The 26,827-nt window shown below is 38.8% G+C and overlaps 1 protein-coding gene across 3 annotated transcripts in view; it reads left to right on the forward strand.

Moving 5' to 3' along the window:
* ZC3H12B (zinc finger CCCH-type containing 12B) overlaps positions 1 to 26,827 on the forward strand; it is a 602,110-nt gene that overhangs the window by 503,984 nt on the left and 71,299 nt on the right. Inside the window, exon 1 of one of the 3 annotated variants that reach the window (XM_027534246.1) lies at positions 22,307 to 22,486. The exons of the other annotated variants lie outside the window; for them this stretch is intronic. The gene's annotated coding sequence lies outside the window, so the exon portion shown is untranslated. Of the gene's footprint in view, positions 1 to 22,306; positions 22,487 to 26,827 lie in introns of those variants that run through there. 3 annotated transcript variants of the gene reach the window in all.

Below are 26,827 nucleotides of genomic sequence, written 5' to 3' on the forward strand. Positions count from 1 at the left end.
AAAACCTTTCACCAATACAATTTCTAATCAGCCCATTATACTTATACTAATAGTTTTCTAACTTTTCTAAGGAACCTGTTTTTAGAAGGTTTAAAGCATCTCGTGCCTCTCACGGTTGGGAGGCTATGAGCAATCACATGTGGCCGGACAAGCCTGTCAGGCAGGCTAGAGAACCTTCAGAGGAGTTTGTAGGTTAAAACACTCTTGTCACATCCAGGAGTTTTTATTAACTGGAGCTCTAAGTTAACTCCTTCTCTGAAAGAGGTGGTGGGGGACAGCCTCCCGTAAAGTCAGAGGTGTAGGTGGGAGCACAAAGTAGTAAAGCAGGCAGGCTCTGGTTATGGGGGTAGATGCTCGAGGATTTCCAGGGGGACTCCTGAGGCTCGATCCCGCCTTTGCATATGTCGAGCCTCCTTCCTCATGACCTTTGCCACGGGCAGAGTGCCTCACTCTGGCCCCCAACAGTGCGCCATCTTCTTTATCCGTTCATCTGTTTATGGACATTTAGAATGCTTCTATGTCCTGGCTATTGTAAATAATGCTGCCATGAACACTGAGGTTCATGTATCCTTTTGAAGTATGGTTTTCTCAGATATATGCCCAGTAGTGGAACTGAAGGATGATGTGGTAGATCTGTTTTTAATTTTTTTTTCTTTTAAATTTTATTTTATTTTTAAACTTTACATAATTGTATTAGTTTTGCCAAATATCAAAATGAATCCGCCACAGGCATACATGTGTTCCCCATCCTGAACCCTCCTCCCTCCTCCCTCCCCACACCATCCCTCTGGGTCGTCCCAGTGCACCAGCCCCAAGCATCCAGTATCGCGCATCGAACCTGGACTGGCAACTCGTTTCTTACATGATATTCTACATGTTTCAATGTCACTCTCCCAAATCTTCCCACCCTCTCCCTTTCCCACAGAGTCCATAAGACTGTTCTATACATCAGTGTCTCTTTTGCTATCTCGTACACCAGGTTATTGTTACCATCTTTCTAAATTCCATATATATGCGTTAGTATACTGTATTTATGTTTTTCCGTCCGGCTTACTTCACTCTGTATAATAGGCTCCAGTTTCATCCACCTCATTAGAACTGATTTAAATGTATTCTTTTTAATGGATGAGTAATACTCCATTGTGTATATGTACCATACCTTTCTTATCCATTCATCTGCTGATGGACATCTAGGTTCCTTCCATGTCCTGGCTATTATAAACAGTGCTGCGATGAACATTGGGGTACACGTGTCTCTTTCCCTTCTGGTTTCCTCAGTGTGTATGCCCAGCAGTGGGATTGCTGGATCATAAGGCAGTTCTATTTCCAGTTTTTTAAGGAATCTCCACACTGTTCTCCATAGTGGCTGTACTAGTTTGCATTCCCACCAACAGTGTAAGAGGGTTCCCTTTTCTCCACACCCTCTCCAGCATTTATTATTTGTAGACTTTTGGATCGCAGCCATTCTGACTGGTGTGAAATGGTACCTCATAGTGGTTTTGATTTGCATTTCTCTGATAATGAGTGATGTTGAGCATCTTTTCATGTGTTTGTTAGCCATCTGTATGTCTTCTTTGGAGAAATGTCTATTTAGTTCTTTGGCCCATTTTTTGATTGGGTCATTTATTTTTCTGGAGTTGAGCTGTAGGAGTTGCTTGTATATTTTTGAGATTAGTTGTTTGTCAGTTGCTTCATTTGCAATTATTTTCTCCCATTCTGAAGGCTGTCTTTTCACCTTGCTAATAGTTTCCTTTGATGTGCAGAAGCTTTTAAGGTTAATTAGGTCCCATTTGTTTATTTTTGCTTTTATTTCCATGATCAAGTGGGCTTTATCCCAGGGATGCAAGGATTCTTCAATATCTGCAAATCAATCAATGTAATACACCACATTAACAAATTGAAAAATAAAAACCATATGATTATCTCAATAGATGCAGACAAAGCCTTTGACAAAATTCAACATCCATTTATGATAAAAAATCTCCAGAAAGCAGGAATAGAAGGAACATACCTCAACATAATAAAAGCTATATATGACAAACCCACAGCAAACATTATCCTCAATGGTGAAAAATTGGAAGCATTTCCTCTAAAGTCAGGAACAAGACAAGGGTGCCCACTTTCACCATTACTATTCAACATAGTTTTGGAAGTTTTGGCCACAGCAATCAGAGCAGAAAAAGAAATAAAAGGAATCCAAATTGGAAAAGAAGAAGTAAAACTCTCACTATTTGCAGATGACATGATCCTCTACATAGAAAACCCTAAAGACTCCACCAGAAAATTACTAGAAATAATCAATGACTATAGTAAAGTTACAGGATATAAAATCAACACACAGAAATCCCTTGCATTCCTATACACTAATAATGAGAAAACAGAGAGAGAAATTAAGGAAACAATTCCATTCACCATTGCAACGGAAAGAATAAAATACTTAGGAATATATCTACCTAAAGAAACTAAAGACCTATATATAGAAAACTATAAAACACTGGTGAAATAAATCAAAGAGGACACTAATAGATGGAGAAATATACCATGTTCATGGATCAGAAGAATCAATATAGTGAAAATGAGTATACTACCCAAAGCAATTTATAGATTCAACGCAATCCTTATCAAGCTACGAACAGTATTCTTCACAGAGCTAGAACAAATAATTTCACAATTTGTATGGAAAAACAAAAAACCTCGAATAGCCAAAGCGATCTTGAGAAAGAAGAATGGAACTGGAGGAATCAACCTACCTGACTTCAGACTCTACTACAAAGCCACAGTTATCAAGACAGTATGGTACTGGCACAAAGACAGAAATATAGATCAATGGAACAAAATAGAAAGCCCAGAGATAAATCCACGCACATATGGATACCTTATCTTTGACAAGGGAGGCAAGAATATACAATGGATTAAAGACAATCTCTTTAACAAGTGGTGCTGGGAAATCTGGTCAACCACTTGTAAAAGAATGAAACTAGAACACTTTCTAACACCATACACAAAAATAAACTCAAAATGGATTAAAGATCTAAACATAAGACCAGAAACTATAAAACTCCTAGAGGAGAACATAGGCAAAACACTCTCTGACATACATCACAGCAGGATCCTCTATGTTTTTAATTTTTAAGAAACCTCCCTACTGCTATCCATCATGGTTGTACAAAATACATTCCCACCAACAGAGTAGGAGGGTTTCTTTTTCTCCATACCTTCTCCAGCATTTATGTTAATAGACATTTTGGTGACGGTCATTCGGATCACTGTGAGGTGATACCTTACTGTGGCTTTACTTGCACTCTCTAATGATTAGCAATGTTGAACATCATTTTATGTGCTTATTTGGCCATCTGTATATATTCTTTAGAGAACTGTCTACTTAGGTTTTCTGCTTTTTTTTTTTTTTTTTTTTTTTGCATTTGGGTGGCATGAGCTCTTTGTATATTTTGGAGATTAATACCTTGTTAGTCACTTCTTTTTCAAATATTTAAAATATTTGCAAATGAAGCAAATGACAAAGGATTAATCTCCATAATATTCAAACAATCCATACAGTTCAATATAAAAGCAAAAAACAACCCAATCAAAAAAATGAGTGCAAAATATAAAACAGACATTTCCCCAAAGAAGACATTCATTTCAGATGGCCAAAAAACACATGGAAAGATGCCCAACATTACTAACTATTAGAAAAATGCAAATCAAATTACAATGATATATCGCCTCACACTGGTCAGAATGGTCACCCAGGGAAGAACAACATCAAAATATCTACAAACAATAAATGCTGAAGAGGATGTGGAGAAAAAGGAACCCTCTTGCACTGTTTGTGGGAATGTAAATTGATGCAGCACTATGGGGAACAGTGTGGATGTTCCTTAAATAACTAAAAATAGAACTACCATATAACCCAGCAATCCCACTACTGGGCATATACCCTGAGAAAAGCATAGTTCAAAAAGACACATGTACCTCAGTGTTCATTGCAGCACTATTTACAATAGCTAGAACATATAAACAATCTAAATGTCCATCAATAGAGGAATGGCTAAAGAATATCTTGTACATATATGTAATCATACTCAGCCATAAAAAGGAATGGAATTGGGTCATTTGTATTGATGTGGATGAACCTAGAGCCCATTACACAGAGTGAAGCAAGTCAGAAAGAGAAAATCAGGTATCATATATTAATGCATATATATTTAATCTGATAAAGTAATTGGTGTAGACGATCTTATTTACAAAGCAGAAATAGAGACACAGACATGGAGAACAAATGTATGGATACCAAGGGAGAAAGTGGGGAGTGGTGGTGAGATGAATTGGGAGATTGGAATTGACATACACACTATTGATTCTATATATAACATAACAAATGAGAACTTACTGTATAGCACAGAAAACTCTACTCAGTGCTCTGTGGTGACCTAACTGGTAAGGAAATCTGAAAAAAGAGGGGATATACAGATATATAGACACATTGCTGATTCACTTTTCTGTACAGTAGAAACTAACACAATATTATAAAGCAATTATACTCCAATAAATTTTTAAAAAGAAAAAAGAGAAAAAACTCCCATTCTGTAGGTTGTCTTTTAATTTTGCTTATGGTTACTTTTCTTATGCAAAAGCTTTTAAGTTTAATTAAATCCCATTTCTTTATATTTGTTTTTATTTTCATTACTCTAAGAGGTGGATCCAAAAAAATGTTGCTGTGATTTATGCCAAAGAGTATTCTGCCTGTATTTTTCTCCAAGAGTTTTATAGTTTCTGGCATTACCTTTAAGTCTTTAATCCAGTTGAGCTTATTTTTGTGTATAGTGTTAGAGAATGTTCTAATTTCATTATTTCACATGTAGCTTTCCAGTTTTTCCAGCACCACTTATTGAAAAGACTGTCATTTCTCCATTTTATATTCTTGCCTCCTTGTCATAGATCAATTTACAATAGGTGTGTGGTATTTCTGGTATTTCTATCCTGTTCCATTGATCTATATTTCTGTCCTTATACCAGTAGCACACTGTTTTGATGACTTTAGTTTCATAGTATAGTTTGAAGTCAGGGAACCTAGTTTCTCCAGCTCCATTTTTCTCTTTCAGGGTTGCTTCAGCTACTCAGGATCTTTTCTGTTTCCAGCGAAATTTATTGTTATAATTCTGTGAAAAGTTTCATTGATATTTTGATAAGGATTGCAGTGAATCTGTAGATTGCTTTGGGTAGTATAGTCATTTTGATAATATTGATTCTTCCAATCTAGGTACATGGTATATTTTTCCAATTGTGTCATCTTCAATACTTTCACCACTGCCTTACAGTTTTCAGAGTATAGGTCCTTAGTCTCTTTAGGTAGGAAAACTTTTAACTAACCAAAGTTCAGGACCAGATGGCTCCACAGGTGAATTCTATCAAACATTTAGAAAAGAGGTAACAAAAAAAAAAGAAAAGAAAAGAGGTAACAGTTATCCTTCTGAAACTCTTTCAAAAAATTTCAGAGAAAGGAACAATCCCATACCTGTTCTATGAGGCCACCATTTCCCTGATACCAAAACCAGACCATAAAAAAAACTACATATCAATATTGCTGATGTACACAGATGCAGAAATCCTCAAGAAAATACTAATAAATGGAATCCAACAGTATATTAAAAGGATTATACACCTTGATCAAGTAAGATTTATCCACAGGATTGCAAGGATTCTTAAATACAGGCATATCAAACAATGTGATACACCACATTATCAAACTGAAAAATAAAAACTATGTAATCATCTCCATAAATGCAGAAACATTTTTATATAAAATCCAACACCAATGTATGATAAAAAAAAAAAAAAACTCTAGAAAGTGGACATAGAGGAAACTTACTTCAACATAATAGAGGCCATACATGACAAACCTACAGTTAACATCTTTATCAGAAATATGAAAGCAAGAAAGAAAAGCTGAAGGCATTCTAAACTCAGGAACAAGACAAGGATGTCCACTGTTGCCACTTTTACTCAACATACTTTTAGAAATCCTAGCCACAACAATCAGAGAGGAAAAAGAAAAGGAATCCAAATTGGAAGAGAAGTAGAGCTTTCATTGTTCATGGATGATATGATAATATACATAGAAAATCCTAAAGATGGTGCTAGAAAACTACTAGAGTTCATCATTGAATTTGGTGAAGTTGCAGGATACAAAATGAGTACACAGAAATCTCTGATGTTTCAATACACAAACACTGAAATTTCACAAGAAAAGAAATTAAGGAAACAATCCCATTTACAATCACATCAAAAAGAATAATATACCTAGGAATAAACCTTCTAGTGTATTTTTCATTTCAATTTTTGTATTGTTCATCTCTGTTTGTTCTTTTAAGTTTTCTAGCTCTTCGTTAAACACTTCTTGTATCTTTATCTGTGGCTCCATTCTTTTTCTGAGATTTTGAATCACCTTTATTATCGTTGCTCTGAATTATTTTTAGGTGGTTTACCTATATTCACTTCACTTAGCTGTTCTTTTGTGGTTTTATATTTTTCCTTTATCTGGAACATATTCCTCTGCCATCACATTTTGTCTAACTTTCTGTGTTTGTGGTCTCACAAATGGCAGAATTAAATTTCCTTTTGTTTATAGTGACTTACCCCTGGTTGATAATGCTGGTCTAAGTGGCTTTTGTAGACTTTCTGGTGGGAGAACTTGTGCCTGCTCACTAGTGGATAGAGTTTGGTCTTGTCACTCTGGTAGTCATGGCTGTGTCAAGGGATGTGTTTAGAGGTAGCTGTGGGCTCAGGAAGACTTTAAGAACCCTTTTACTGATAGCTGGAGCTGTGTTCCTGCCCTGTTGGTTGTTTGGCCTGAGGCTTCCCAGCACTTGAACAGTCAGGCTGTTGGGTGGGGTATCAAAATGGCCATATCTTGGCATCAAAATGACCTCCAGGATAACTTATTCCAATGAGTGCTCCCCAGTACCTCTGCCAGCATTGTCCTTATCCTCAGAGTGAGTTACACTGCCCCCTTTCTCCATAGGAGAACCCCAAGTAGGTCTGGCCCACACTCCTATGAAGCCATTCCTTTTTCCACTGGGTCCCAGTGCACACCCTCCAGGAGTGGTGTCTCTATTTTCCCCATCCTGTTTAGTCCCTACAGTCAAGGCCCAATGGCCTTCAAAGCCAAATGCTCTGGATGCTCCTCTTCAAAATGCCAGACTCTCAGACTTGGGAGTCTGATGTGGAGCTCAGAACTCACTTCTGTGGGAGAACCTCTGTGACATAATTGTTTCCAGTTTGTGGGTCGCTCACTGGATGTGGGTTTTGAGTATCATGAATGGGCTCCTCCTACCATCTCAAGCTCTGGGCAATATTGAAGGACAGGGAAACCTGGCATGCTGCAGTCCACAGGGTCACAGAGTCGGACTTGACTGAATAAACAACAACAACCATCTCATTGGGAGTGGAGATGATCTCAGGTCCTTCTACTCTGCCATCTTGTCTGAGGATCTTGGACCACACCCAAGAGGGTCATTCTAGATCTACCTATGTGACCATGAGCAAGTGACTTAACCTCTCTGTGCCTCAGTATCTCAGATTACTCATCTGTAGGCTGGCGTTCAGCAGAGATGCTTTACAAGCATACTTCCAGAGATATACAGTACTGAAACTCATGAAACTGGCTCTAACTTGACCACAGGAACAAGCCTGCACCTGGTTTTTCTTTATGATGTTTTTATTTTTAATTATTATTAACTCAATCCTTCTACACCTTATAGATCCATTCATATATTCTATTTCTTCCTGAATCAATTTTAGGAATTAAGTTTTTCTAAGAATTTGTTAATTTCACCAATACTATCTAACTTGTTGATATACAATTGTTCACAGCATTTCTTAAAATTCTTTTTATTTCTGTATGTTTGGTGGTAATATTCCATTTTTCATTCTTGAGCTTAGTAATTTTAGTCTTTTCTCTTTTTTTCAGTCTTAATCACAGTTTGTCAATTTTGTAAATATTTTCAAAGAACCTAATTTTACTGCTTGTCTCTCTTGTACTGTACTGCTTTATTTTCTTCTTCATTACTTCTTTCTTACTTTCAGTTTAGTTGTTTTTCAAGTTTCTTTAGGTGGAAGATTGGTTATTAATTTGAGATCTTTCCTATTTTTAATGTAGGTGTGTATGGTAAAATTTTTCCTCTAAGCAATGCTTTTGCTGCATCTCATTGGTCGGGATGTGTTGTCATTTTGTTTAGATTCATATCACAGTATTTTTATCTAATTTCCTTTGTAGTTTCTAATTTACATCATTAATTCTTTAGTGGTATTTGATCAATTTCCACAGACATTTGAATTTCCCAAATTTCTTTTTGTTACTGATTTCTTATTTCATTCCATCATATACAAAACATACTTTGTATGATGTCAATTCTTTTAAATTTACTGAGACTTATTTATGGTCTAACATATCCTGGAAAGTGTCACATGTACACTTGAGAAGAATGTGTACATGGAGGCTGTTGAGTATAAAGTCCAATACATTTTTATTATGTTTAGTTAATTTAAAATTGTTTTGGAGCCATCTATTTCCTTGTTGACTTTCTGCTGAGTTAGTCTTTCCATCATTGAAAGCAGGATATTGACAATTCCAATTATTTTTAATAGTTTCTCTCTTTTTATAAATTGTTTCTCCCTTAAACTCTGGCTTTTCTTCATATATTTTGGGGCTCTGTTATAAAGTGTGTATGTGTGCTGTGTGTGCTCAGTTGCTTCTGTCATGTCAGACTCTTTGCAACCCTATGGTTGCCAGGCTCCTCTGTCCATGGGATTCTCCAGGAAAGAATACTGGAGTGGGTTGCCATGCCCTCCTCCAGGGGATCTTCCCAACGCAGAGATCTATTTCGTCTCTCCTGTGTCTCCTGCATTGCAAGCGGATTCTTTACTACTGAGCCACAGGGGAAGCCCATTAAGTGTATATGGGTTTATAACTGCTTTGTCTCCTTGATGATTGATCTATTATATGTCTTTAGAAATAAGTTTTTATACGGTAAAAACTTTTGGCATAAAGTCTATATTGTCTAATATTAGTATATAACCATTCTAGCTTTTTTGGCTACTATTGGAACTGCATATATATTTTCCATTTTTGACTTCCAATCTATTTGTGCATTTTAACATATAGTGTGTCTTCTCTAGATAGTAGTGAGATTTTTACTTTTTATTTATTTTGCCAATCTGTGTCTTTTGATTGGGGGGGTTAATTTATTTACATTTAGCCTAGTTACTGGGCTTCTCTGGTGGCTCAGATGGTAAAGAGTCTTCCTGCACTCTTCAATACCTTCATCAAATCTTGTTATCAATTGTTGTTGTTGTTGTTGTTGTTTTTGGTCATTTTCATAGATGACATAGTAACAGATGTGAAGTGACATCTCATTGTGATTTCATTTTCATTTGTCTGATTATTAGTGATTCTGAGGACCTTACCACTTTACTTGGCCTTTTGCATGTCTTTGGAAAAAATGACATATTCCCATTTTATATTCAGATTATTTTTTTGCTATTGAACTGTATGAGTTCGCCACATATTTTGGAAATTAATTCCTTATCAGATTTCTGATTTTTAAAGCATTTTTTCCTATTCTATAAATTGCATTTTCACTCTGCTGATTCTACACTTTGCTGCATAAAGGATATAACCCCACTTATTTTTGCTTTTATTACACACTCTTTTGATGTCATATACAAAAGATCATTGTCAAATCAATGTCAAGAAATTTCTTATGTTTTCTTCTAGTAATCTGATGATTTTAAGTGTTATGTTGATGTCTTTAATCCATTTTAAGTTGATTTTTGTGTATAGTGTACAATTAGGATTCAATTTCATTCCTTTGCCAGTGGATATACAGTTTTTTCAACACTATTTATTGAAGAGACAACATTTTCCCCATTGTATATTCTTGGTATCCTTGTCATAAACCAGTTGACTGTATATGCATTGGTTCATTTCTGGGCTCTCTATTCTGAACCATTGGTCTATAGATCTATATGTCAGTACCATATTGATTAGTTTATCATTGTAATATAGTTTGGAAACAGGAAGTGTGATGCTTCCTGTTTTTGTTCTTTCTCAGGATTGCTTTGGCTATTCAGGATTTTTTTGTGGTTCCATACAAATTTTAGAACTGTTTTTCCTATTTCTGTGAAAAAATGCCATTGGAGTTTTGATCGGTATTCCATTGAATCTGTAGATCACTTTGAGTGGTATGGGTATTTTCATGATATTAGTTCTTCCAATCTAATAACATGGAATATCATTCCATTTATTTATGTCTACTTCAATGTCTTTCATCAAAGTTTTATAGTTTCCAGTATACAGATCTTTTACCTTCTTAGTTAAATTTGCAATTAATTATTTTATTGTTTTTGATGCTATAGTAAATGGAATTGATTTCTTTATTTTTCAAATAGTTCATTGTTACTATATATAAATGCAACTTATTTCTATATGATGAGTTAGCATTCTGCAACTTTACTCAATTTGTTCATTAGTTCTAACAGATTTTTTAAAAATCTGTCAGCTTTTCTACATGATAGATCATGCCATCACCAAAGAGCGATTATTGTGTTTCTTTCTTTCTGACATGGATGCCTTTCAATTCTTTATCTTCCCTAATGAGTGTACACCCTTGTTATGTTCCTAATCCTGGAGGAAAATCTTTCAATTTTGCACCATTGATTATGATATTATCTGTAGACTTATCATATATAACCTTTAGTATGTTGAGGTATGTTTTTTCTGTACCTAATTTATTTTATCATGAAGAATAGATTTTATCAAATGCTTTTTATACATCTATTGAGATGATCAAATTATTTTATCCTTTATTCTGTTAATGTGGTATATCATATTTACTGATTTGCATATGTTGGATTATGTATCTAAGGAATAAATCCCACTAGATCATGATATATGATCCTTTTGATGTGGTTTAGAATTCAGTTTGCTAGTATTTTTAAAGAAGTTTTGCATCTATGTTCATCGATGATTTTGGCCTGTATTTTTCTATACTTGTAGTACTCTTGTCTGGCTCTGGTATTTGGGTAATATTGGCCCTATAAGAGAAGTTTTTGTTTGTTTGTTTGTTTTTTACTTTACAATATTGTATTGGTTTTGCCATACATTGACATGAATCCGCCAGAGGTGTACATGTGTTCCCCATCCTGAACCCCCCTCCCACCTGTGTCCCCATCCCATCCCTCTGGGTCATCCCAGTGCACCAGCCCCAAGCATCCTGTATCATGCATCGAACTTGGACTGGCGTTTCATTTCACATATTATATTATACATGTTTCAGTGCCATTCTCCCAAATCATCCCACCCTCGCCCTCTCTCACAGAGTCCAAAAGACTGTTCTATACATCTGTGCCTCTTTTGCTGTCTCGCTTACAGGGTTATTGTGACCATCTTTCTACATTCCATATATATGCATTAGTATACTGTATTGGTGTTTTTCTTTCTGGCTTACTTCACTCTGTATAATAGGCTCCAGTTTCATCCACCTCATTAGAACTGATTCACATGTATTCTTTTTAATGGCTGAGTAATACTTCATTGTGTATATGTACCACAGCTTTCTTATCCATTCATCTCCTGATGGACATCTAGGTTGCTTCTATGTCCTGGCTATTATAAACAGTGCTGTGATGAACATTGGGGTACATGTGTCTCTTTCATTTCTGGTTTCCTCAGTGTGTATGCCCAGTAGTGGGATTGCTGGGTCATAAGGCTGTTCTATTTCCAGTTTTTTAAGGAATCTTCACACTGTTCTCCATAGTGGCTGTACTACTTTGCATTCCCACCAACAGTGCAAGAGGCTTCCCTTTTCTCCACACCATCTCCAACATTTATTGCTTGTAGACTTTTGGATCGCAGCCATTCTGACTGGCGTGAAATGGTACCTCATTGTGGTTTGATTTGCATTTCTCTGATAATGAGTGACGTTGAGCATCTTCTCATGTGTTTGTTAGCCATCGGTATGTCTTCTTTGGAGAAATGTCTATTTAGTTCTTTGGCCCATTTTTTGACTGGGTTGTTTATTTTTCTGGAATTGAGCTGCAGGAGTTGCTTGTATATTTTTGAGATTAGTTGTTTGTCAGTTGCTTCATTTGCTATTATTTTCTCCCATTCTGAAGGCTGCCTTTTCACCTTGCTTATAGTTTCCTTTGTTGTGCAGAAGCTTTTAATTTTAATTAGGTCCTTTTTTTTTTTTTTTTTTTTTTTGCTTTTATTTCCAATATTCTGGGAGGTGGGTCATAGAGGATCCTGCTTTGATTTATGTCGGAGAGAGTTTTGCCTATGTACTCCTCTAGGAGTTTTATAGTTTCTGGTCTTATGTTTAGATCTTTAATCCATTTGAAGTTTATTTTTGAGTATGGTATTAGAAAGTGTTCTAGTTTCATTCTTTTACAAGTGGTTGGCCAGTTTTCCCAGCACCACTTGTTAAAGAGATTTTCTTTTCTCCACTGTATATTCTTGCCTCCTTTGTCAAAGATAAGGTGTCCATAGGTGCATGAATTTATCTCTGGGCTTTCTATTTTGTTCCATTGATCTATATTTCTGTCTTTGTGCCAGTACCATACTGTCTTGATGACTGTGGCTTTGTAGTAGAGCCTGAAGTCAGGCAGGTTGATTCTTCCAGTCCCATACTTCTTTCTCAAGATTGCTTTGGCTATTTGAGGTTTTTTGTATTTCCATACAAATTGTGAAATTATTTGCTCTAGCTCTGTGAAAAATACCGTTGGTAGCTTGATATGGATTGCATTGAATCTATAGATTGCTTTGGGTGGTATACTCATTTTCACTATATTGATTCTTCTGATCCATGACCATGGTAAATTTTCTCCATCTATTAGTGTTCTTTTTGATTTCTTTCACCAGTGTTTTATAGTTTTCTATATATAGGTCTTTAGTTTCTTTAGGTAGATATATTCCTAAGTATTTTATTCTTTTTGCTGGAATGGTGAATGGAGTTGTTTCCTTAATTTCTCTTTCTATTTTCTTATTATTAGTGTATAGGGATGCAAGGAATTTCTGTGTGTTGATTTTATATCCTGCAACTTTACTATATTCTTTGATTAGCTCTAGTAATTTTCTGGTGGAGTCTTTAGCGTTTTCTATGTAGAGGACTTCCCTGGTGGCTCAGATGGTAAGTCTGTCTACAGTGTGGGAGACCCGGGTTTAATCCCTGGGTTGGGAAGATCCCCTAGAGAAGGAAAAGGCAATCCACTCCAGGACTATTGCCTGGAAAATCCTATGAACAGAGGAGCCTGGTAGGCTACAGTCCATGGGGTCGCAAAGAGTTGGACACGACTGAGTGACTTCACTTTCACTTTCACTTTTATGTAGAGCATCATGTCATCTGCAAACAGTGAGAGTTCTACTTCTTTTCCAATTTGGATTCTTTTTATTTCTTTTTCTGCTTTGATTGCTGTGGCCAAAACTTCGAAAACTGTTGAATAGTAGTGGTGAAAGTGGGCACCTTTGTCTTGTTCCTGACTTTAGGGGAAATGCTTTCAATTTTTCACCATTGAGGATAATGTTTGCTATGGGTTTGTCATATATAGCTTTTATTATGTTGAGGTATGTTCCTTCTATTCCTGCTTTCTGGGGAGTTTTTGTCATAAATGGATGTTGAATCTTGTCAAATGTTTTCTCTGAATCTTTGAGATAATCATATTGCTTTTATTTTTCAATTTGTTAATGTAGTGTATTACACTGATTGATTTGCAGATATTGAAGAATCCTTGCATTCCTGGGATAAAGCCCACGTGGTCATGGTGTATGATCTTTTTAATATGTTGTTGGATTATGATTGATAGAATTTTGTTAAGGATTTTTGCATCTATGTTCATCAGTGATATTGCCCTGTAGTTTACTTTTTTTTGTGGCATCTTTGTCAGGTTTTGGTATTAGGATGATGGTGGTCTCATAGAATGAGTTTGGAAGTTTACCTTCCTCTGCAATTTTCTGCAAGAGTTTGAGTAGGATAGGTGTTAGCTCTTCTCTAGATTTTTGGTAGAATTCAGCTGTGAAGCCGTCTGGTCCTGGGCTTTTGTTTGGTGGAAGATTTCTGATTAAAGTTTCAATTTCTGTGCTTGTGATGAGTCTGTGAAGATTTTCTAATTCTTCCTGGTTCAGTTTTGGAAAGTTGTACTTTTCTAAGAATTTGTCCATTTCTTCCACATTGTCCATTTTATTGGCATATAATTGCTGATAGTAGTCACTTATGATCCTTTGTATTTCTATGTTTTCTGTTGTGATCTCTCCATTTTCATTTCTAATTGTATTGATTTGATTTTTCTCCCTTTGTTTCTTGATGAGTCTGGCTAACGGTTTGTCAATTTTATTTATGCTCTCAAAGAACCAGCTTTTGGCCTTGTTGATTTTTGCTACAGTGTCTTTTGTTTCTTTTGCATTTATTTCTGCCCTAATTTTTAAGATTTGTTTTCTTCTTCTAACCCTGAGTTTCTTCATTTATTCCTTTTCTAGTTGCTTTAGGTGTAGAGTTAGGTCATTTATTTGACTTTTTTCTTGTTTCTTGAGGTATGCCTGTATTGCTATGAACCTTCCCCTTAGCGCTGCTTTTACAGTGTCCCACAGGTTTTGGGTTGTTGTGTTTTCATTTTCATTCATTTCTATGCATATTTTGATTTCTTCTGTGATTTGTTGGTTATTCAGCAGTGGATTGTTCAGCCTCGATATGTTGGAATTTTTAATAGTTTTTCTCCTGTAATTGAGATCTAATCTTACTTCACTGTGGTCAGAAAAGATTCTTGGAAGGATTTCAATTTTTTTGAATTTACTAAGGCTATATTTATGGCCCAGGATGTGATCTATCCTGGAGAAGATTCCGTGTGCACTTGAGAAAAAGGTGAAATTCATTGTTTTGGAGTGAAATGTCCTTAGATATCAATGAGGTCTAATTAGGCTATTGTATCATTTAAAATTTGCATTTCGTTGTTAATTTTCTGTTTAGTTGATCTATTCATAGGTGTGAGTGGGGTATTAAAGTCTCCCACTATTATTGTGTTATTGTTAATGTCCCCTTTCACACGTGTTAGCATTTGTCTTACATATTGTGGTGCTCCTATGTTGGGTGCATATATATTTATAATTGTTATATCTTCTTCTTGGATTGATCCTTTGATCTTTATGTAGTGTCCTTCTTTGTCTCTTTTCACAGCCTTTGTTTTAAAGTCTATTTTATCTGATATGAGTATTGCTACTCCTGCTTTCTTTTGGTCTCTATTTATGTGGAGCATCTTTTTCCAGCCCTTCACTTTCAGTCCATATGTGCCCCCTGTTTTGAGGTGGGTTTCTTGTAGACAACATATATAGGGGTCTTGTTTTTGTATCCATTCAGCCAGTCTTTGTCTTTTGGTTGGAGCTTCAACCCATTTACGTTTAAGGTAATTATTGATAAGTATGATCCCGTTTCCATTTACTTTATTGTTTTGGGTTCGAGTTTACACATCCTTTTTGTGTTTCCTGTCTAGAGAAGATCCTTTACCATTTTTTGGAGAGCTGATTCGGTGGTGCTGAATTCTCTCAGCTTTTGCTTGTCTGTAAAGCTTTTGATTTCTCCTTCATATTTGAATGAGATCCTTGCTGGGTACAGTAATCTGGGCTGTAGGTTATTTTCTTTCATCACTTTAATTATGTCCTGCCATTCCCTCCTGGCCTGAAGAGTTTCTATTGAAAGATCAGCTGTTATTCTTATGGAATCCCTTTGCATGTTATTTGCTGTTTTTCCCTTGCTGCTTTTAATATTTATTCTTTGTATTTGATCTTTGTTAATTTGATTAATATGTGTCTTGGGGTGTTTCACCTTGGGTTTATCCTGTTTGGGACTCTCTGGTTTTCTCAGGCTTGGGTGATTATTTCTTTCCCCATTTTACGGAAGTTTTCAACTATTATCTCCTCAAGTATTTTCTCATGGTCTTCCTTTTTGTCTTCTTCTTCTGGGACTCCTATGATTGGAATGTTGTGGCGTTTAACATTGTGCTGGAGGTCTCTGAGATTGTCCTCATTTCTTTTAATTCTTTTTTCTTTGTTTGTCTCTGATTCATTTATTTCTACTATTCTATCTTCTACTTCACTAATCCTATCTTCTGCCTCCATTATTCTACTATTTGTTCCCTCCAGAGTGTTTTTAATTTCATGTATTGCATTATTGATAATATACTGACTCTTTTTTATTTCTTCTAGGTCCTTGTTAAACCTTCCTTGCATCTTCTCAATCCTTGTCTCCTGGCTATTTATCTGTGATTCCATTTTGATTTCAAGATTTTGGATCATTTTCACTATCATTATTCAGAATCTTTATCAGGTAGATTCCCTATCACTTCCTCTCTTGTTTGGTTTGTTGGGCATTTATCCTGTTCCTTTATCTGCTGGGTATTCCTCTGTTTCTTCATCCAATTTATATTGCTGTGTTTGGGGTGGCCTTTCTGTATTTTGGCAGTTTGTGGAGTTCTCTTTATTGTGGAGTTTCCTTGATGTGGGTGGGGTTCTATGAGTGTCTTGCCAAGGTTTCCTGGTTAGGGAAGCTGGTGTCGGTGTTCTGGTGGGTGGCGGTGGACTTCTTCTCTCTGGATTCCAATGAAGTGTCCAGTAATGAGTTATGAGATGTCAATGGGTTTGTAGTGACTTTGGGTAGCCTGTATATTGAAGCTCAGGGCTGTGTTCCTGTGTTGCTGGAGAATGTGCATGGTATGTCTTGCTCTGGAACTTGTTGGCCCTTGGGTGGTGCTTGGTTTCAGTGTAGGTACGGAGGCGTTTGATGAACTCCTTTCGATTATTGTTCCCTGGAGTCAGGAGTTCTCTGATGTTCTCAGGATTTGGACTTAAGCCTCCTGCTTCTGGTTATCAGTCTTATTTTTACAGTAACCTTAAGACTTCTCCATCTATACAGCACCGTTGATAAAACATTTAGGTTAAAGATGAAAAGTTTCTCCACAGTGAGGGACACCCAGAGAGGTTCACAGAGTTACAAGGAGAAGAGAAGAGGGAGGAGGGAGTTAGAGGTGACCCGAATGAGATGCAGTGGAATCAAAAGAGGAGAGACCAAGCTAGCCAATAATCACTTCCTTATGTGCGCTTCTCAGTCTCGACTGCTCGTAGATGTTCACGGAGTTATACAGAGAAGACAAGGGGGAGGAAGGAGACGGAGGTGGCCAGGAAGATAAAGTGAAGTGAAGTTGCTCAGTCGTGTCTGACTCTGTGAACTCATGGACACCAGACTCCTCCGTCCATGGGATTTTCTAGGCAAGAGTACTGGAGTGGGTTGCCTTTACCTTCTCCAGGGAACTTCCCAACACAGGGATCGAACCCAGGTCTCCTGCATTGTAGACATATGCTTTACCGTCTGAGCCACCAGGGAAGTCTAGGAAGATAAAGGGGGGGAATCAAAAGGAGAGAGACAGACCCTATCAGTAATCTGTTCCCTAAGTGTTCTCCACCATCTGGAACACACAAAGAGATTCACAGACTTGGGTAGAAAAGAGAAGGGTGAGGGAGTAGATAGAGGTGACCTGGTGGAGAAAAAGGAGAGTCCAAAGGGAGAGAGAGCAGTCAAGCCAGTAATCCCGCTCCCAAGTAAAAATAGGTACTGAAGGTTGGGTTCTTAAAGGTACAAAATTGATAACAAATACCAAAAAGCAAAGATTAAAAATCTAGAGTAGAGGTTGGATTTTCAAAAATACAATATTAAATTAAAGAAAAAAAGAAAAAAGTCAGAAAATTATAAATATATATATATATAAAGTTTGCTTTAAAAAATAGGGTCTCTCTCTCTCTCTCTCTCTTTTTTTTCTTTTTTTGCAAAGTAATCAGTTCAGTTCAGTTCAGTCGCTCTGTGACCCCGTGAGTCACAGTATGCCAGGCCTCCTTGTCCATCACCATCTCCCGGTGTTCATTTAAACTCAACTCCATCGAATCAGTGATGCCATCCAGCCATTTCATCCTCTGTCATCCCCTTTTCCTCCTGCCCCCAATCCCTCCCAACATCAGAGTTTTTTCAATGAGTCAACTCTTCGCATGAGGTGACCAAAGTACTGAAGTTTCAACTTTAGCATCAAGAGTCTTCTCCAACACCACAGTTCAAAAGCATCAGTTCTTTGGTGCTCAGCTTTCTTCACAGTCCAACTCTCACATCCATACATGACCACTGGAAAAACCATAGCCTTGACTAGATGGACCTTTGTTGGCAAAGTAATGTCTCTGCTTTTCAATATGCTGTCTAGGTTGGTCATAACTTTCCTTCCAAGGAGTAAGCATCTTTTAATTTCATGGCTGCAGTCACCATCTGCAGTGATTTTTGAGCCTGCAAAAATAAAGTGACACTGTTTCCACTGTTTCCCCATCTATTTCCCATGAAGTGATGGGACCAGATGCCATGATCTTCGTCTTCTGAATGCTGAGCTTTAAGCCAACTTTTTCACTCTCCTCTTTCACTTTCATCAAGAGGCTTTTGAGTTCCTCTTCACTTTCTGCCATAAGGGTGGTGTCATCTACATATCTGAGGTTATTGATATTTCTCCAGGCAATCTTGATTCCAGCTGTGCTTCTTCCAGCCCAGCATTTCTCATGATGTTCTCTGCATATAAGTTCAATAAGCAGGGTGACAATATACAGCCTTGACATACTCTTTTTCCTATTTGGAACCAGTCTGTTGTTCCATGTCCAGTTCTAACTGTTGCTTCCTGACCTGCATATAGGTTTCTCAAGAGCCATAGTAGGTTATAAAAATGAAAATTAAAAGAGTAACAGAGGACTTAAAATTTTTTTTAAAAAATTAAAAAATGATAGTAAAAATAGTAAAAATATATCTAGGACTTTCTCTGGTGTTGTTGTGGGTAGTATGGGGTCAGTTCATTTTTGGCTAGTTCATTGGTCCAGCTTATATTTCTCAGGATCTATAGACCCCTTCCTATGTAGCCTGTACTAACTACAGGGTTTTAATATATTGGACCTGTCACTTCCAAGATGGTTCCCTCTGTTTTAGCTTCTTCTATTTGCTGGTCTCTTCAGTGTCTGATTTCCACCCTGACACAGGAGGGCAATGGTGGACACTTTTTTAGGCTCACTTGTTCAGTCACGCTGTGGGGAGGGACGGACACTGCAAACAAATAACACTGGCGGGTGGAGCACCTTTACTATCACTATTCTGAATTCTCTTTCAGATAGATTGTTTATTTCCGCTTCATTTATTTGGTCTTGTGAGTTTCTACCTCACTCTTTAATTTGTGCTCTATTTCTCTGTCTTTTCATCATTTTTTTTTTTCTAACTCGCTCCACTTGAGTTCTCCTTTTCCCAGATTTTATGGTTGTATTCCTTCTTCCTTTTGGTTTTTGCCCGTGGAGGGAAATGTTGATTGGGTGATTTGTGTTGATTTCTTGTTAAGGGTGACTTGTTTCTGTGTTCTAGTGGGAGGAAATCAAGCAAGTCAAGAAGTAATTACAGAAATAATGAGATATACACACATACTTCCACACATACAGTTATAACCAAAGTGTTCAACAGAAAAGGGTACAAGAGATTGGCTTAACGAACAGGGAAAACCAAAAGAAACACAAAGAGGAAAACTGCACAGCACCACAAAAGGCTAATATGAAGGTGGGAATATGTAGGGGGAATAAACAGTGTGATTTATAAGAAAAAAGAAAAAAAAATCTTAAACAGATTTTTTTAACAAGCAAAACAGAGAGGAAAACTCCATAGCACCACAAAAGGCTAATGTGAAGGTAGAAATATGTAGGGGAAGTAAACAGTGTGATTTATAAGAAAAAAAAAGGGGGAAAAAAAAAAAGACGGTTCTCCAGGTCATACTCCTTGGTTATGGATGGAGGCTGCCCCTGTCGCTTGGGTTGGGTTAGTGTTCTGTTATATTTTCCTGGTTGGGGGAGCTCGTGCCTGTGTTCTGGTTGATGGAGCTGGATCTCATCTTTCTGAAGGGCAGTGCAGTGTCCAGTAGTAGGTTTTGGTGTGTCTATGGGTTCAGTATGCCTTTGGGCATTCCTTCTGGCTTTGGCAGTGTTAGATGTGTCTATTTCCACAGGCACTTTAAAGTGACCCTCTCAGCATATATTCACTGCCGCCAGCCCCCTACTTGTTTCTGTGATCATTGTCAATGCTTCTGTTCTCCTATCCTGCCCTGCACTGCTGGACAAAACTTGCCAGGTAGGGGCTTTTGTCGGAGAAGGCAATGGCACCCCACTCCAGTACTCTTGCCTGCAAAATCCCATGGGCTGAAGAGCCTGGTAGACTGCAGTCCATGGGGTCGCTAAGAGTCGGACATGACTGAGCGACTTCACTTTCACTTTTCACTTTCATGCATTGGAGAAGGAAATGGCAACCCACTCCAGTGTTCTTGCCTGGAGAATCCCAGGGACGGGGAAGCCTGGTGGGCTGCCATCTGTGGGGTCGCACAGAGTCGGACACGACTGAAGCAACTTAGCCGCAAGGGGCTTTTGTGGATCTTTTCTGTGCCCTCTACATTACTGAGACTTTTGTGGGCTTCCCTCAGCCCCCTGAGCTCACCCTCTATGTTGCGGGGCTTGTGTGCACTTGTCTCACTTCCTGAGGCAAGCCCTCTGTGTCAAGGGGTTTATGTGCATTTTTTTTTGTCTCAAGCAAACGAGACAATACAAGTCTTTCAGCTGTGCCACGAAGGTTGTTAGCACTACTTAAGTTTGTATGCTTCCCCTCTCTCAGCACCCCAGGCCCCCACTTTGTGCCACAAGTGTGTGTGCTCCTGGGGTTTGTATGCCATGCCACACTAGGCTACCTGGGCCCACTCTCTGTACTGCAAGTGTTGTGTGTGCTGGCTAGGATTGTGTGCCTACTCATTCTTGGTTCCCTGAGGCTGCCATCTGGTCGGTGCCATAGTCTGAGAGCTGTTAATCGGCTAAGAAGTGCAGCTTTCTCTGTTTTCTGCTCTCTAAGTCCCTCTTTTGCCCAGTTTGCTGAGACTCCACAGTGCCCCCTTGGGCCCACCGGTGAGGGAGCTTCCCTGTGCACCAGAACTTCCCCTGTTTAAGGACTCCCTCCCTTCCTTGGTGCACATGCTCCTGCCCAGAAGTTCACCATCTTTTCCCTTTTTATGTCTCCATCCTCTCTCCTACCTCATTTTAGGGAGCTTAGCCTGTCCCCCTGGAGGCTGGGGGTCTTCTGCTGTCACCTAGAGGTTGCTTTGTAGGAGTTTAATGAGTTTTTGATATATATGTGGGAGTGCTGGCAATCTTCCCATCTTACCCCTGCACCATCTTCTTCCACCTCCAAGTCTCTGCTTTTTATATGCTGTCTAGGTTTGTCATAGCTTCTCTTCCAAGGAGCAACTGTCTTTTAATTTTATGGCAGTAATCACCATCTACAGTGATTTTGAGCCCAAGAAAATAAAGTCTGTCACCGTGTTCATAGTTTACCATCTATTTGTCATGAAATGATGGCATTGTCCCAGAAGTCTCTGAGGTTGTCTTCATTTCTTTCCATTCTTTTTTTCTCCTTTCTGCTTCATTTATTTCCATGATTCCATCTTCCAACTCGCTTATCCTCTCTTCTGCCTCAGTTATTCTAGTGTTGGCTCCCTCCAGAGTGTTTTTCATCTCAGTTATTGCATTGTTCATTATTGATTGACTCTTCTTTATTTCATATAGGTCCTTGTTAAACATTTGTTGCATCTTCTCAATCCTTGTCTCTAGTTTATTCATCTGTAACTCCATTTTGTTTTCAAGATTTTGAATTCTTTTTCAGGTAGACACCCTATCTTTTGTTTGGTTTGGTGGGTTTTTATCACGTTCCTTCACCAGCTGAATAGTTCTATGCCTTTTCATTTTGTTTAGATCCCTGTGTTTGGGGTGCCCTTTCTGCATACAGGAAGTTCATGGTTTCTCTTAATTGTGGAGTCTGCTCCCTTTGGGTGGGGTTTGGACTAATGGCTTGTCAAGGTTTCCTGGTTTGGGGAGCTTGTGTCTGTGTTCTGGTATGTGGAACTAGATCTCTTCTCTTTAGAGTGCAATGAAGTGCCCAGTAGTGTCTATGGGTTTATCATGGTGTTGGGCAGCCTGTCTTTTTTATGTTCAGGGTTTTGTTCTTGTTTTGCTAGAGAATTATTGTGGTGTGTCTTGCAGTGGATCTTGTTGGTTCTTGGGTCGAGCTAAAAGTCGTATGGCGACTTTTAGGTGAGCTCTTATCTATTAATGTTTCCCGGAGTCCAGAGTTCTCTGATGTTCTGAGTCCTGGTGTTAAATCCCCTCACTCTGGCTTTTGGTCCTTCTCTTATAGTAGCCTCAAGACTTCTCCATCCGTACAGCATAGAAGATAAAAGCCCTAGATTTATTGGTGAAACAATTCTCCACAGCCAAGAACACCAAGAAAGCTTCACAGAATTATATAGACAAGAGAAGGAGGAGGGAGATGGAAGTGACCCGGAGGAGAAAAGGGTAAGTCAAAAGGGGAGAGAGCAATCTAGCCAGTAATAAAATCCTTAAGTGCTCTCCACAGCCCGAAACACCCAGAGAGATTCACAGAGTTACGTAGAGAAGGAAGAGGAAGGAGGTAGAGGTTACGTGGAAGAGAAGAGGGAGAGTCAAAAGGGGAGAGCACAATCTCGCCAGTAACTTAATCCCTAAGTGAAAATGGATACTGAAGATTAGATTTTAGAGGTACAAAATTGATAACAAATATCAAAAAGCAAACGTTAGAAACCTAGAATAGAGGTTAGACTCTCAAAATACAATATAATAAATAAAAAACATAATCAATCATAATAATTTTTAAAATACATGGTATTTGTTTTTTTATAGAGTTTTTTTGGAAAGGTAATAGTAGGCTATAAAAATGAAAGTTAAAGGAACAGTAAAGAACTAAATTTAAAAAATATATATATATATATTTAAAAGTGATAATAGTAAAAATATATCTAGGAATTTCTCTGGTGCTGTTGTGGGCAGTGTGGGGTTATTTCAGCATCAGATAGTCCCTTGTTCCAGCTTGTGCTTGTTCTCAAGATCTATAGGTGCCCTCAAATATCTCCCATATTAAATGCAGGATTTTAATCTGTTGCACCTGTTATTTCCAGAGTGCTCCCCCCTTATTTTGGCTTCCTCTGTTTGCAAGTCTCTTCAGTGTCTAATTTGTGGCCTGATGCAATGGGGACAAAGGTGACCACTTACTAGGCTCACTTGTTCAGTTGTGTGGTGGGAAGGGAGGTACACTGCAAACAAATACTGCTGGCATGTGTGGGGAGTGCTCACAGTGGATGGACCACACTGGGTTTGCCACAGCCCAAGGCGGTGTGTGCTTCCCAGATCTGCACTGCTTAGTCTCCAGGGTGCCCTGCAAGGGCACTGCTCCAAGTGGGCCCTGCATTTCATGCACTTCCCAGGTCTACACTGCCCAGGTCTTTGGGTGCTCCACAAGGGCACAGACGCAGATGTGTTGTGCATTTTGTACCCTTCCCAGGTCCAAGCAGCCCAGGCAACCAGATGCTTTGTGAACACACTGTCCCAGGTGGGCCATTTGTCTTATTCACCTGCCCAGTCCCCACCGCTTGGTTTCCCAGATGTGCTGTGAGAGCAGAATTCCAGGTGTGCCATGTGTCTCCTCTTGGGAGCTGATCTCAGGTTGTGACAATCCTCACAGATGTCAACTGTCAAGGTGCTCAGAAAAAGGAGGTTAGCAACTGGGACCCTGCTCACAGTTTGGTGTAAGATGCAGTCGCTGGGGCCAAGATTGCAGCAGCCCCTTGTCTTCCGGCTCTGGCTGTCACATGTCTGCTTCTCTGCCTCCGGGGAGGGAGGGCTCTCCTTTGGTATTTGCTCAATCCCTTGTTCTGTGAGCACACCAAGGGTCACCATTTGGCGATAGAGCCTTTCTTGGGAGAGGTCTTTTTATGTCTCTCTGCTGATTCCACGGTTTGGGTGGTTATCTCATATTAGCTCCCTCAGATTGTCCTCAGGGCATTCAGGCCCAGTCCATACCCTAAGGACCAATGATGCAACCCATGCCTCTCTGCCCAATCCCCACTCTCTGGTGGTGGACGTGAGCATCCAGGCCACTTCTCCACTGGCAGTTTCAGTTAGGCATTTATTCTGTATTCTTTTTATTTTTCTTCCTCCTGGTTATGTTGCCCTCTGAGACTCCAAAACTCCCCACAGACATGCCTGTGAGAGAGTTTCCTACTGTGTGGAGACTTCTCTTCCTTCCTGACTCCCTCCCCAAGACAGGTCTCCATCCCTAAACTTTTGTCTGAGTTTTTGTCTTTTATAGTTTGTCCTACAGCCTCTTGAAGAAATTGGGCTGCCTTTCTGGGTGTCTGGTGTCCTCCACCAGCGTTCAGAAGTTGTTTGTGGAAGTTGCTCAACATTGAAATGATCTTTTGATGAATTTTTGGGGGAGAAAGTGGCTTCCCCATCCTGTTCCTCTGCCTCTTGGCACCGCCCCCTACTGTCAGAAAGATTTATTCCTAGGTACTTTTTAAAAATTATTTATTGCTTTAAATTGGAGCATAATAGCTTTACAATGTGCTGGTTTCTGCAGTACAACAATGCAAATCAGTCACAACTATATATATATATAGTTATATGTATAAATATAGTCATAACTATATCTATCTATACACACACATATAGATATACATAACAACCCTCCCTCTTGAGCCTCCCTCCCACCTCCATATTCCACAGAGCAGGGAGCTGGGCTCCCTGTGTTATATAGAAGCTTCCCACTAGCTATCTATTTTACACATGGTAGTGTATATATGTCAGTGCTGCTCTCTGAGCTCATCCCACATTCTCCTTCCCCACCGTGTCTGTAAGATATTTCCATGAGGAAAAAAAAAAACATTGGTTAGCCCAAGATTTGAGATAAAGTTAAGTTCAGGAAGAACCAGGTGTCATCATGACAACACACTATTTTAAAAGAAAAGAAAAGAAAAAAGTCTGTCCCTTGCAGCTTTATTTCCTCCTGCTGCTTGGGAACCTCTGGCCTCCCTACCAAGGCTATTAACATTCTCATTTTTCCATTTTCTTTTAGAATTCTGTTGCCAAGGGAAAGGGGTGACATTCTCATTCCATGACTGCTTCTGAGATGGTAAGGGGTGTCGTCCTTAAATTGTTGAGGCAACATATTCTCCTAACCCTCATATTTAGGTTCTCTGATCCAGGGGCCCCAAGTAATAGTTGGAAGAGGTGGCTGTGGCACTTGTAAGAGCCTGAACAATGTTTGTAACTTAAAAGCCTTCATGTAGCTAGAAACAAATCCAGCTACACAGTTATAGATGTAGGGAGCAAACAGCAAGAACAGAACAATCAGAAAAATTAAAAGCCACATTATGTTGATAGTTAAGGTAGAAAGTGTTACACCAGTCCATTTTAGGATTGTTAGATGTCATCAGATCCATAAGAGGCATCACATATGATTGTTGTTGGTGAAGGTAGTCGCAGACTTGGAGAATGTCCTTTGCCTGAAGTGGAGATGTCCACCATGGGAAGCCTTCCATCGATGAAGAGGGGGAGCACTCTGGAGACCCAGCAATTAGACCTGATTGTGGAATATGGCTTAGGAATGGGCCCAGGACAGGAAAGCATTGTCTTGTGAGTCAAACGGCAGACTCGGGATTTTTGGAGTCAGTAGTAGGCCCTCATAGATTAGCAGGCCCATCTGAAAATTGAAAAAGTAAAAGCATAGAGAATAAAGACATAAAATGACATCACTTAGTTTGGGTCAAGATGTACCCACAAATCAATTTCTGGCACGTTGACAGCTGTGGGAGAAGAAAGAATATCCTGGTAAGGGCTTTCCCAGAGGGGCTTGAGATATTGTCCCACAGATCCCAATGTCTTTATAAGGATCTCGGTTCCTGGGTCAAAGAGCAGCTTGTTTGACTCAGAGGCTGGGTCAGGAGTTACCTCCCTGAGTTCCTGTAAGGTCCCTGCTGAAAAGCTAAAAGTTGAATTACATAGTTAATTCCAAGGCTTTAGGAAAACTTGTGTAAGCCTTTAAGAATTTTTCATTGAGCACTTTCAGGAATTATGAATTAACTGTCCTCAGACTGTAATCACCCTTTATCTTTGCTCCTTTTTCAAATATTGCTTTAGTTTTCCTCAGTACACTGTGGTTTTTCCTGTTCAACAGGACCTGTCCAGACCAAGGGCATCTGTAGTGAAGGAGGTTTTTAGTAAAGGGCCTCTTTTCTGACTTGGCAGTCATTCAGCTGATTACCCTCGGCTGCTTTACTCCCGGCCCTTCTGTGCCCTTTGCAATGTATAACAGCTATTTTTTTAAGGGAAATATACAGCCACCAAGAGTTGGACTGTGAAGAAAGCTGAGCGCCAAAGAATTGATGATTTTGAGCTGTGGTGTTGGAGAAGACTCTTGAGAGTCCCTTAGACTGCAAGGAGATCCAACCAGTCCATTCTAAAGGAGATCAGCCCTGGGTGTTCTTTGGAAGGACTGATGCTAAAGCTGAAACTCTAGTACTTTGGCCATCTCTTGCGAAGAGTTGACTCATTGGAAAAGACTCTGATGCTGGGAGGGATTGGGCATTACCAAAACAATAGTAGCAATTACCCTTAAGCAATGTGGCCATAGACTTTCTTTTTTCCAGTAACAAAGAAGCTAAACTCTGATCCTATGGGGAAGCTCAAAGCTGGAGACTGCAAGAGAGCAGTTTGACGAGCCTTAAAAGTCTTTTGAGTCTCTGGAGACCAAAAAGTTTGGGCTTGTTGAGTTTCAGTTATAAGTTTATATAAAGGTTCCAGGCAAGTTCTCCATAACCCAGA

Source organism: Bos indicus x Bos taurus, chromosome X, assembly GCF_003369695.1.
Source record: "Bos indicus x Bos taurus breed Angus x Brahman F1 hybrid chromosome X, Bos_hybrid_MaternalHap_v2.0, whole genome shotgun sequence".
NCBI classification, from domain to species: Eukaryota; Metazoa; Chordata; class Mammalia; order Artiodactyla; family Bovidae; genus Bos; species Bos indicus x Bos taurus.